This window comes from Engraulis encrasicolus, chromosome 21 (genome assembly GCF_034702125.1).
Source record: "Engraulis encrasicolus isolate BLACKSEA-1 chromosome 21, IST_EnEncr_1.0, whole genome shotgun sequence".
Taxonomy (NCBI): domain Eukaryota; kingdom Metazoa; phylum Chordata; class Actinopteri; order Clupeiformes; family Engraulidae; genus Engraulis; species Engraulis encrasicolus.
Window position 1 is genome coordinate 27,746,008 of NC_085877.1, and position 12,260 is coordinate 27,758,267.

Sequence of the window (12,260 nt, forward strand, 5' to 3'; positions counted from 1 at the left end):
TGTCCTTTGTTATTTGTCGTAAAGCTATTGGTTTCTTTAAAAAAGCACTATTGTTATCAAAGAAAAGACCATCCTCTGGCACTCAAGAGCATATTTACTATTAAAAGCCTGATAACACTTTATTTTTAGGGATACATCTATTAGCACTAATATATACAATGTTCCTGTATAAGTAACGTGTAAGACATGTAGGCCTACAAAGCAAAATCAAACATTTGTTAGGCATGTATTCGCAAATGTCTTGATCAAGCACAATAAGGGATTGATTACCAATTTATCCTTAGTAATGACCTAGTAGGCCTTAGCATTTGCTTAGTACATGCCTTACAAGTTACTTATGCAGGCATTAACATTGCATGTATTAGTGCTAATAGATGTATCCCTAAAATAAAGTGTTACCAGCCTTTAGCTATATTGGGCTATGACTTAAAATCATGCCTACTGTAGGCTACATGTTGCAGCCAGTATGACGTTTTCAAGGCAAGTAAAAAAAAGTTTGTGAATTGCCCAAGTGGCTGGATGTGGTCCCATGACCAGGAAGAGCAGCTGCTCACCTGCACAGGTGTTTTGCACATGACAGAGCCATTAAAACCATGACTGAACTGGCCATATGGCAGGCAGGGCTGGAAAGATCAGGAAAGAACAGACAGGGCAGAATAGAAATAAAGCATTTTGTCTGCTGTGAACGGAATTCCTCATATTAGATGACTAATATTAGATGACACAGGCTTCACCGTCTCTCTCAATGCCTGGTGATCCAGTGTTGGCTGAAAATGCCCAGTCCATTTTTAGCCCCATTCAGCTATGATTAGAGCACAACCATGTTGGCAGAAACATGTAGGCATGTTTTTAGTCACATAAACATTTTTAATAACTATCCCCTTGAATGAAACGGGACTGTCTTTTCTTTGATAATATATCTACTCTTCATGCTGAAGAGCAACATTATGAACACATCAATTCAAAACCCAATCAGCACTCCCGGTATGTTGTTTGTGTATTATCTTGTATCTTGGGAATACAGTAGATGATACAAATCTGGACAATGTTCTACAATAAACAGTGACATTTTTGGTAATGGTTAACAGTGACAGTTAATAGGAAGTTCACAAGCACTAAACACAGACAGCACAAATGACAAGTGAAGTTAACTTACCTCGGTGTAGAGCAAGGTGCTTATCAACAAAATCAAACACAGCAAAGGAACACAGATGACAAGTCTTCATATATTTACTGGAAAGATTGGCTGGTAATTTCTTGTGTTTGAACTTATCACATCGAATAACATTCAAATAGAAGACAAGAGGACAAGAGACTGACACGACTGGCTGTTGCTGCTCTTTGAAAATTTGAGGGACCACTTGACATAAACCATCATAAAGCAGCCGTAAAGCAGGTCACATTTTGTTGTTCGTTGAAAGTTAATTATTACTGATTCTATTGTGCATCTTGTATGCCGTGTAACCAGCATATCCAATCCAAACAGCAGATAAGATGCATGGCAATGTATATCCATTCTGGGACTTATTTGGTATCTCTGTCTTGAAAGCTAATCAACACAAAGTAAGCACACACAGTGTGGTGAGCTGAAGCACACAGTTTGTGCTACAAATTCTAGAAGATCTTACACGTAATATCTTTTATAAGGCCTATATGCCAATTAGGCCCGTATACTACTGTACGTCTCAAAAGATACCCATATGTCATAACTGTATACTCAAATAACAAATGTTTCAACAAAATTTCCTTATTTTAGAAAAAAAACTATTTCTTTATTTTCCATATATTTTTGTCAGGTATGAGATATGATATAACATAAAGATATTCATATGCTTGTTTCATATTCATAACCAAGATTCCCCCATTTGTTTTATGCAATCACAATTCTTTTTGTGCGAACAATTAATAACCAATGAATTCACAAACATTACTGTACCATTGTAAAATAAAAAACAAACCAACAAAAAAATACATAAACTGTAAATGTTCACAATGTGATGTAAGTTAGAGTGGCAAATAGGGTCACATTTACGAAGGTATCAGATCAAATTTGGAATATGAAATCAATGTTTGACCCCACACCACACCACTCTTTGTCTCACACATGGATGGAGATCAAGTTTTCAATTCAGCTTCTGAAAAGAATTCTTTCATAATCACTAGTACCAACATCCTCCCATAAATCATAGGGTGTGTTCCAATATACAACCTTGCGTCCTCCACTTGTTCTTTTGGCCTCATACCAGGAAGTAATATGTTGTGATGACATCACTGACAACAGCATTATATTTCAATATCTCGCAAAAGCTCAATTGTAAAGTAATTTTCTTATTTTCATGGTAAATGAAGAATAGTCCACCAAAAATTGTTTTGGCTAGGCTGACTGCAGAGATTCTTAATTGTTTTCTCCACGGAGGCGGAGCATCAGCAAAACGTGAGACCACAAGCCCAAGTGGAGGATGCAATGTCACATATTGGAATGCACAAATAGCCTCCATCGTCTTGACCAGAACTTCAGAGGTATAGGCTACTGCATGTCCATTTCATTTCCTCATTCATCTGAATGTAAACAATCCACAGTCTTTTACTTCTTCCTAATATTTAATGCACATAGAATCTCCCTCTTCCACTCCAGGGCAGATTAGTGGAATAAGAGTTTTTAGAGGAGGGATGTTGTAGAAAGTACAAATGTGCATCTTATCATCCACATCATAAAATGATAAAGCATGTTTGTCACAGTCCAGATAAACTCCAATGGTCCTGAGTGCACCAAGGGTCTTAAAATTTGCTATGTAATACTTTTCTTCCTCTGATGGTGATGTTGGATTAGTACTGTAGAATTTTGCTGCTTTATAATGGAGTGCCCAGTAGCCATTATCTGGAGTTAATGGGACTTTGGCCTCGCTCTCCGCTGCTGCTGATGTACAAACTCCCACATACCAGAAATTCCTCATCATCAGATCTGGATATTGCCCAATCCAACTATCTCCTGATGTTACTTCCCAGTAGTGGTGCTTGTTGAAGCTGAATCTCTCACTACACAGAACATGAGGATGCCGGTCTCGGGATGGTTTAGAATTAACCTTAACTTTATTTTTCTCTACTTTCAAGAAGAATGGAGCTGTTGCAGAATCCATTGTCAGTTGCACTAATGGAAAAGGAAAAAGAAATTGAGAGAAATACATGTATGATGTTAGTCTTCCATCTAAATAAAGAGTTAAAATGAAACATTAAGTCACAAACACATTTACCTTTATATGTTTTCAGTTTCTCCAGATCTGAAGGAGGTGACAAAGACAAATCAACCGTCATTTGCGCTCACTTCAAAATACAGTAATTTACATATTGATGAGCAATATAGGCCTATATACTGTATATTTACCTTGTATTTCTAGGACTAGAGGATCTGATGCAGCTGCCTCCTGTTTCATATCTTGGAGAAAGTTGTTTGGCCTTTGTTAGTTTCTTTTTTTTAAAACTCACATCATGTAAAGTATGGTATGAGTCGGATTTGAAATTTACCTGGAGCAACTGTGTTTGTCTCTTTTTCTGCTACCTCCAACTTTGGGACACTGCTATTTGTGCCACCTGTAAAGGATATTACATAAATGTCAGCAAAATCAGCACAAAATGAAATTCACAGACTGTTCCTGCTGTGGATAGCATCATAATTGTTAGTCTATATGGAATATGCATTAACACAGAGACTGAACATGGCTTTACCTTGTGATGACTCATCATCCACTAAAAAGGAATCAACAACCATTAAATCTTCACATTATAATGGACTTAATATAGAGGCACATAATTAGCTCTTGAATTTCTCATGTTTTAAGTAAATAACTGTTCCTCCACAACTACTCCATGCCCACAATACCCGTAAGACATGGACAGGTGACAATTTGACAGTCACAGTGAAGTCTGTGATGATGGTTAGAACAGGGGAATCATAACTTTTGGCGCAATACCAATTTAGAAGAAAGTGAATGTACTGTAGATGTGGAGGATGCATTGTGACATGGAGACTATCATAATATCTAATGGTTAGTTTGTATGTGTCAGGGTTAAGATTTACCTGCAGCTTTTGTCCCTGTATCTGCTACCTCCGATGTTGACACACTCTCACCTGTATCGAAAAGCATGTTGTTTACTGGCAAGTTAATTTTTGCATAAAATATAGATTATATCCATAAGACCTCCTACACACGTTCTGTGGATACGTTATATACACATTTACTTTCATTGCTAGTGACATATATACACACTTACTTCTATAGCAATGCCATGAGAAGAAATTGAGCTTGGTATGGAATATGTGTGAACACACAGACTAAACAACATTCCCCGTGGTGACTCTTCCTCAGTCCCTAAAAGCTAATACTATTGTGGACTGCTCATGAAAAGACATAAATCTTTACAACCATTCTTGTGGCAAAGTATCTGCTAAATACTATGTGAGTCAAACATAGCATTTGCTTTAATTTGCCATGGAAAATAAGTTTGAAATAGGAGTTCCCATGAAAATAGGGAGGATTGATAAGTATGATCCCCAGTTGCACAGCTCATTGGCCTAGCGGCATGATTGAAAGCAAGTTTTGGCAAATGGTCACATCACATGGGCGTAATTTTAGGGGGGGACGGTGGGGACATGTCCATACCACTTTCCAGATAAACCTAGCTTGTCCCTACCATTCTTTCACAAATATAATGCAAAAACAGCATATCCGGACCATTTGCGATTGAAATGTCCCCACCACTTTTCGAGCCAAACCTACACCTTTGCGATAAAGGGTGTTATCCTATAGTGAAATGTCTCATTCATCTCCCTCAGAGAACTGGGGTTACCCATGTAACCTATAATTATCTTGCTGTTACCTCAATACTGTCATGACAGTTGGAAAAGATCAGGCACTCTGTAAGTAGACTGTTTGTACTGGTCTCTTTTATGAAAGTCGTATAGGGTAATGGCAGAGTGATAAACTCTTATTTATTCTGGTGTTGACCCCAGTGCAGGAAGTTTGTAAATTAAAGGAAATATACTTCTGGCATCAACAACTGGCCGTCCTTTGATCATTGCACAGAAGACAAAAGGTAACAGTTTTAAGATGGTTAAAAACAAAACAAACAAACACTGGGAACCACCTACCAAAATTGGCAGTGGCATGTTTTTGATTCAAGTAACAAAAACACTGCAAACTTCACAATGGTAATGAAAGTTGGTATTTTTTATCATTACACAATTAGAAGAAAATGTAATATCAACTTGTCAAATGTAATATCAGCACTTACCTGGTTGCCATTGATTAATGTGAATATATCCTGGAAATTGACAGAATATGATAAAATATGCAAGCTTTAAATGATCATTTATCAACTATTTAACTATTTATTATTATTTAATATTAATATTTTTCCAGCAAATCCCAGACCTTTGTGATGTGAGACGTAAAGAAGTAAGAGGCTCAGCAGCAGGGACGGACTGGACAGTCTGGCATTTGGGCACATGCCAGAAGGGCCGCGGCCTTTTAGATAACCTTCGCGGCCCTTCCAATGCTCGTTGCGGCCCCATAATCATACGTCTGAGATCTATGAAGCAAATATCACGCTGCCTGCGTTCAAAGTTCTATTCAAACAGCGTTTCTTTGTCATCGTTTCGCTATTTATACCACTGACACTGCCATACATTACACACGGACGGTGGCATATTGATGGGTGGGTCTCATTATGTTTCATGTTGTATTTTTCCTGAATATATATTCCAATGATGTAAAAGTGTTCAAAATAATACAAAAAAACTATAGCCTACCTATTTATATTTTGTTTTTGTTTGAGACAACTGTAGTAAAGCATTGCTTTGTGGGATTTTTTTTTTTATTTACGTTCGGTTCCCGCCATAAGAAAAAGAACGTAGGCCTAAAGATTCATCAACATTCTGAAGCTTGTTGTAGAGAAAAACTGACGGTAGATGTCGCGACGCGAATGGACAATTATAGCTAATAAGAAAAATTAATGAAGGCCCAGGAAGAGGAGGAATTAAACGAAAGAAGGGGGAGCGGCAATGGAAATTGATAGCACATTTGACTTGACTTGTGGAGGTGTTTGGTGGTCACTACGAGGTGAGATGCTGCCATCTTGTGGTCTTTTCAGGTATTTTCTTAATCAGTTCAGTCCTCCGTTTCCCTAGTGACTGACGATAAACTTCCTGGCTGTGAGCATTGCGGTGTGTGGCGGACAAGAAGTGTCCCATAAATTCAAGGTTGTTGTCACTGAAAACACGGTGTTCTGTTCGAATCTATGTCTTAGTATCTATTATGCCAGCTTCTTGGCTTGCTTGGAAGAAGACCATGAAGAAGTGTGTTGTTTTGTCTCTGCAATCGCCAAGAAATCACAAGGCCATTCACACATGGAATAGCACGCAGAGCTCTCTCGCCCACACAAATATGGATATTAGAAGATGTGTTGCACCGCCCGGCGCTACGAATAAGACCAGGTAGGGCTGAAGGATTTCCATTAATAAACATTGTTTGTGTCCGCCGTGACACTTTTTTTTATTTCACGTAAGGTCGCGTTTCTACTGTCATAAGCCAGTCCGTGGCTAGTCTCGCTACTAGCCAATGTGATGTGATCTGTAAACCTTTTTAGCTTGTGGTAATCTGGGGGCTGTTATAGTTTTTCTTATTCGTACTGTAAGCTTATTCTTAACTTCATGACTTGGTAATGGGCTCTCGAATTGGTGGCTTGTCTTGCTGAAATACATTTTAGTAGCCATATCGATGTAGCCTACGGTATGTTGTTTTGCGTTCAGCTCTGGACTGGTTAGCATAGACGTTGGACTGACTCCCACTCATAGTCTTGTCATCATATAGCTGGGCCACTGTCCAGCGTTAAGAAGGGGCTTTTGCGTAAAGAAGCGGTGCGAGAGCAAAGCGGACATCAAAAGTGGTTGGTTCATTGATTTTATAGTGTGTGTGTGTAGGCACGTTGATGCTTGCCTGGTGCCTGTTGTTTAAAGGTCGGTTTCTGAAACTTCAGTGTTTACTAGGCCTACTATTTTATTAATAGTCACAATTTCTCTCTGTGTGGGGCGGGCCAACGAGTGCAGAGTGCGCTTGTTATAATGCACCGTTTTCGACGTGTAGGCTGCACCATGCACCTTCTAGTAGGATCAGGATGCACCTTGTGTTTACCAATGTGTTTTCATGTGGTGCGCGGTCACCAAGTTGTTGCAACTTCCGCGAAGTGGTGTGTGTGTGTGTCTCTCTCTCTGTCTCTCTGTCTGTGTGTGCGTGTGGGGGGGGGGGGGGGGGGGCGCTACTGGGGGGTCTTGGGGCCGCGGGGCCGCGTTGTGGGTCAAAATGCCAGGGCCGTTTCTCTATCCCAGTCCGTCACTGCTCAGCAGTGCCATAAGCAGGGTAGTGATGAAGGCAGCTTTCCATGCAGCTTCACAAATGCAGGAACAAATAGGATGATTAAGTCAAATTACAGGGGCTACAATGCCCAGAATGATAATAAGGCAATATGGTGTTTCAACAGATATCTTTAACAAATCCACAGACTCGCCAGCATCCACATAGGTCACATGGGGTAACAGTCTGCTCTCTCTCATCTTCTCACCAAGCAGATAGACAGAGCAGGAGATCCACTCTGACTTAGAGGCTGAGAACAGCACCCATGAACTCACGCTTACTAGTCCTGCAGCATCTGACACACATAGAAAGGGTAGAATGTAAAACGCAGATGTAGTGCTTGAAAAGAGGGCGAATTTGCAAAGCTGGCTTGATCCATTAAGACATGGCCCCTGTTATAAACGTGATGTTGTCTGAATGGCAATGATCCATTTGCTCTGTTATTTTGAATGGTAGTACTATGTTAGTTAAGTATTTTCAACGTCTATTAAAACATTCCACTGGCAGAACAGTGCACATCATGAGGCTCCTGAAGGTCTGCTAGGCCTCCTGTCCTGCCATAACCTGACTCTCGCGCAGATGGATTGTCATCCATCTGGAATTATGGTGGTAACCTTGCTGTTCTAGCCCGTGGGTGTATTCAAAAAAAGCTCGAACGTGATTGGAGAAATTAGGTAACAGTGACGTACTACTTCAACCAATCACATCGAAACGGGCCGTGACGTAGTTGTCTGCGACGCGCGATAGAAGCCACAACAGAGCAGTTAGCATGTTGACAGTAGTTCCAGTCCAGCTAGCATGTGTATAGTGGATCATTGGTGGCGTTTGAACGGCAAGCCGCCTGTGGTATGCCACCTGTGTCCGACATCTGACCACTGACGGTTACAAAATACACAAGGCATCGGTGGATTTTGGTTGGCAATCCGACATAGTGCACGAATACTCTGTCTGCACTGTCCAAACAGCGGCATGCTACCAGCCCCTAGCACCAATGGAGGAGGACCGCCTACTTGTTAGACTACCTCTGCGCCTACTCATTTGGTGCCATCGTTTGCATCAGATAAATCACAACAAAGATATGGTAAGTTAGATGTCTTGAAATGGCTATATTTTCTTTTAGTGAACACATCATGGGCATGGGTTTGTCAGTTTCTGACGGGGTGATAAATATTGCAGACAAAATGGACGTCTGCTTGCCTGCACAACCAATGTGACATGTGTTGATGAATACAACTTAATCAAGTATGTGTATTTCGCTGAAAATGATTACCGATAAAATGTTATTCCGACAAAAATTGCCAGCCAGCATTAACTACTCCCGGTGTGCACTATTAACTCCGGGTCCGATTAACTTGGATGGCATGATGAAGAGCTGTTCACGTCAGACAAGACAGGATGGGGCGTTTCTATTATACACTTTGGAAACTGCATTACCGATTACGGTTCGACGAGACGAGCATGCCGTCACACTTTTTCCGTTGTTATTGTGCGCGATTGTATTCTCAAACACTTCAGCTGTGGTCAATTCAAATAGTCGATTCTTGAGTGTGCTAAGCACTTCGAGAAGTTGTAGGTGACCATCCCTAGTTGATCGGACGACGAAGTTAATCGTGCTCACCGTCATAAGCTGGGACACACACACACACACACACACACACACTGTGCCATTGTGAATTGATCAATGGTGATTTTTTCTCTCTCTCTCTCTCTCTCTCTCTCCATTATTAGGTAACCCAAGACCCACGGTTATATAAGGTATGTCTGATTTATTACATCCATTGGTAGGGCAGAGGCAAAGAGTACATTACTGAAGCAAGCAAATCCGTATTGTTAAGGGGTGTAAAACCCATTTGTGTAAACAATTAGTTTTTTTCATCAGGGTCGGAATGTGAAATGACTGAGAACCTTATTATCAAGGTAAATAGGACCCTTGTTGACCTCACCTGTACCTGTGGCCTTGGAAGGTGTCCAATGTTACATGTTTGAATTCTTAGTAAGAGTAACTGAAAAGTATATGTGCTGTCCTGCACCCCTATCCACCTAAACCTACATTAATTTCTACATTAAGAGACTGTACTCCTCCTCATAACATTACAGTTGACAGACGCTTTTGATCAAAGTGATGTACAAGGGCAGTAATGCAACATGTGGGTGGAAAATACTCTGTACACAGAGTAAGTAGCCTACCCTGTTGTTAATGAACTTTAAGTCACCTAGAAATATTTTAAAAGGTGTTGCAATCAATTCCTGTGTTATTTTTGTTCAAAACCTTGTATGTAGCCACAATTGTCACACATAACCTTCTGAAATGTTTGTCTAATATACTTCTTATACTTCATTTCCCTGTGTCTGACGCCAGGAGGTGTATGAAGAAACGACAGCATAGAGGACCCAGCACATCCCCTCACAGATTCCATGCCTTTCAAAATATCAGAACAAGATGTCAAGGCATTTTCCTTAAAGAACTTACAACATTTCAGGAGTGTGTCACCATTTGGGTTTTCATTTTGTACAATACATCACCTATCACCAAGAACGCTACATTTTGTAAGCTATGTTTCCTGCATTGCCAGTAACCAATATTTAAAAGAAAAAAGAATGTGTATATATAAATTGATATCTTATTTGTCATTATTTACACTTTCATTACTGTACATTGAGAAAAAAAATAGACAGTGTTTTCTTTTCACAATAAAATTGTATTTACATTTGTTCCAATTACTTGTGTACACCATTATTTACACCATTTGTTGTTCAATATTCGATTCGATATTGTGACAAGATTCCACTTCTTTGTTCCCAATGGATGATGGTTAGATTCTGAACTAATGCTGTGTTACATGTTCCATTATGTCTATGAATCTGTCATTAGGGAGAGTCAGTCACAAAAAGCCTCACTCACAACCAGTAGCATGAAGTATCTTAAAACCATAGGTTATTTGTAACTGATGTCAAATGTAAGGACTGTGGTTGACTGCTGCTTCATTAGGCTTTGTATAATGAAAGTGGCACGTCTGGTATTTAAGTACACATATTCTGTACAGCTGTCAGCAGACCCTGATAACATTTCCAACTTTTCAGTAACGTCTAGATCTTGGTGGGGTAGTGTAGTGTAGATTCTGACTATACGCATGTGGTTGTACAGGCGAATTTTGAAACCGGCTCAACACAGAAGACCAAAGAAATGGAATTGTTGTAGGTGCAACACGTATGAACTGGCTGGCTCCAAACTTGTGGTGCACATGCCCTGTGTGCCAGCCATTACTGAACTCACTGTCTTGTCTACCTAGAGTGTTCATTTGATGGTTTACAACAGTACAAGTGAGGGAAGAGCCTAATTCAATTTCCACTGTACATGTGTAGCAGCTGGATGACCCGGTCTGTGATGACAATCCCAGCAGACGCTGCCAATGCCATGACGTGCCTACCTGAAAACGACACACATAATGTTAAAATAGAATCTGCAAACAAGGCAACTGTAATTCTAAAGACTCTATAGGCCTAGTATCTGCATTTTAATTCATACCTATTTAAGGCTCAGACCTGAACAGCAGTAGGCTACTATTACTTAGTTTTAAATTTACTGCTGACAGGGAGAGTTGGGGTCCTTGCCAGTAGCTGGTGAGTGACAGGCCTCACAGCCTGTTTTTATTCCAGTACCCTCTTGTGTTAATTCTGTTTCCACGCGAAGTGGGTCTCTTAAGTCTTAACCATGCAAAATCTGTGATTAGTTTAGTCTTTACCATCGAAACAGGTTAACAACTAGGGCAAGAAGTCAAAAGGGGAAGCCCACAGACCTATATCAATATGTATAGATCTGTGGGGAAGCCATCGTGGTGAGTTTGAAGTCAGAATGTCGTCGTGAAATAAACATTCCATCTCTCACATGCAGACGTTTTGGGACATGCTGCATTGACAGCGACCACGGGGGATAGTACATTTAATTTAACACGAACTTAGCATAAACAAATTGGTCTGAATGTGCTTGGCATAATATTATGATCAACAGCACTCAGTCACCATAGCATGCGAGGTCTGGAAATGAGGCTTGTACAATATTGAATTACCGGCACTATGGGGGCATTCACAGTTGTAGCCTACCATGTCAGTCAGTTTCACACACATCAAAAACACGTTAGAAACAACCAAGAGGTTTTCACTCACCATTTATATGTGGCATAGACCTCTCGACTAAAATCCCCACTTAAAGTTGGTCTTGTCAACAGTTGAGGACTGAACATTGCTGCGCTGTAGACCTGCTCATTCTCCTTCAGTGGATCATTGGAAGAAGAGCGAGAACGTTCTTGCCACCAACTAATTCCTTGTTTTCTGTTCCTCTTTCAAAGAATGAATGCTTGGTAGTTTTGGTAACACTTGAAATCGCTGAGTTCATACAGTATGCAGGCCGCAGTTGTTGTGTTAGCCACTGACTGTGGGGTGTGCTAGCAGCACTACAGTGTTGTCGCGCAAGATGCTACGTCATACCCGTCAACACCTCACTCCACGATGATTGGATCTAGGCATAGAGGCGGGCTCATTGACATTATCCAATGGTCGGGGCACGTTTATTTTCTACTCGAGGACTTCGGGCTCGACAAGGCTGAACCAGACCCCTGTGCGAGCTCACGAAGTGTAACGAAGATGCACGAAGCACTCGGGGTCTCACGAGAGCCAGGCTAGTCCTGCCAGGCCTACCTAGACTGGTTGGTGTCCTGTCAACATGGCCTATCAGTTGTAACCTCCACCTCGACAGATACAGTACACTGTATGTGGTGCGGAAAATATGTATATGAGTCAATTATTATTTCAGTGTTATTTGAAAGATTTTCAACATGAGGGACTGGCAGGACATGA

General features: G+C 40.6%; 1 long non-coding RNA gene across 1 annotated transcript; it reads left to right on the forward strand.

Moving 5' to 3' along the window:
• Nucleotides 1-8,018: 8,018 nt before the first annotated feature.
• Nucleotides 8,019-10,313, forward strand: LOC134437759 (uncharacterized). Its single transcript, XR_010032471.1, has 3 exons — nucleotides 8,019-8,487; nucleotides 9,135-9,161; nucleotides 9,766-10,313. It is a non-coding gene; the product is annotated as an uncharacterized LOC134437759 (long non-coding RNA).
• The last annotated feature ends 1,947 nt before the right edge of the window (nucleotides 10,314-12,260 follow it).